The 1,205-nt window shown below is 46.2% G+C and overlaps 2 protein-coding genes across 2 annotated transcripts in view; both read right to left on the minus strand.

The window, feature by feature from the left end:
* LOC119585122 overlaps positions 1–945 on the minus strand; it is a 10,680-nt gene extending 9,735 nt beyond the window's left edge. The window contains exon 1 of the mRNA XM_037933754.1: positions 685–945. The gene's annotated coding sequence lies outside the window, so the exon portion shown is untranslated. The remainder of the gene's footprint in view (positions 1–684) is intronic.
* LOC119585121 overlaps positions 1–1,205 on the minus strand; it is a gene marked incomplete in the record, with an annotated part of 138,847 nt that overhangs the window by 82,560 nt on the left and 55,082 nt on the right.

The raw sequence follows: 1,205 nt of genomic DNA on the forward strand, positions 1-1,205 counted from the left end.
CTCGCAGCAATCGTCCCCAACACAACTATAGTCCTAAACAGGTTATGGTACGGGAGTCCGACCGGGGAGAGGGGGGGGGGGAGAAAGAGGGTTGGTAGTATCAGGTAGCTATGGGGAAAGAACACGATATACGTTTTACGTTCTTTCTTTTGATGTCATTGATAATCTAGATGTTTCAATTATTCTGCCCTAAACGTACACCAATAATGTGAAAGAAACATCTACAAATCAAGATTAACAATTGATCATTTGAATAAATAACTTTACAAAAGAACGAAACAAACATCTTGCATGGCTGAGCAGGCGGGAAATCACTCCCCATGCGAGGCTGTTGTTGTTTGAGGTGTCGACCTTCCCCTCCACACCTGATCTCTACGAGGCATGCAACAGGTGAGTCTATATGACCCATTGTCTGCACTGCTGCTCAATCTTAAGACACGTCACCAATCTTTACACTAAGGAATATTTCCTTGACTCTAACACAGTCGCGTCGTGGTTAGTTGTAAATGAATTATAGAATACGTAAGAAGTGTAATCACAACACGACTTTCACTTTTCGTTTTTTCTCCAGTTCAGAGGTATTTAGACTGAGTCGGTTATCACGCACTCCCGAAGTGATAAAATCATTGATGCTGTTAGCGTAACACACGAGAATCGTTTTTAAGCGAGAGGACGCCCACTAACAACAGGTTTTCCGATGGCAGAGCCCAGAGTCACACGCACAAACTCCCTGCATCCTCGACGCCGACACCAGCGGAGCCCCGTGACAGCCAGCTCCTTCAGGAAGGGGAGCGTGCAGCGAGTCCTGACCGGTTAGCGAGGGGAAGTGTGCAGGCGTCAAGAGTTGTAAGGGGTCTAGCCTCCGCAGGAGAAATGAGGGAACTGGAAAGGGCAACACTCAGTAGTAGGACGATGCCGTAACTGAAGGAGTTTTCATAAATTTTTCGTCCCGCAGAGAGCCTTCATTGTCCTTAAGTTTTAGTTCTCTCACCTGCGTGCGCCTCATTGGCAGCCATTTACACCTCCATTAGTGTGTTATGATATCATGTGAAGTTTACACTCGTTCTGATGCATTCATCACCAGTCTTCAAATACACCTGCACCTTAAGGTTTCGCTCAAGAAGTGTATACAATCGGAATGATACCAGAATGCCGGAAGTTTGCGCCTGCTCCGTAAAGCCGAAATGCGTTCTAGCATTCACCAA

The sequence above is a fragment of the Penaeus monodon genome, chromosome 19, assembly GCF_015228065.2.
Source record: "Penaeus monodon isolate SGIC_2016 chromosome 19, NSTDA_Pmon_1, whole genome shotgun sequence".
Lineage (NCBI taxonomy): Eukaryota > Metazoa > Arthropoda > Malacostraca > Decapoda > Penaeidae > Penaeus > Penaeus monodon.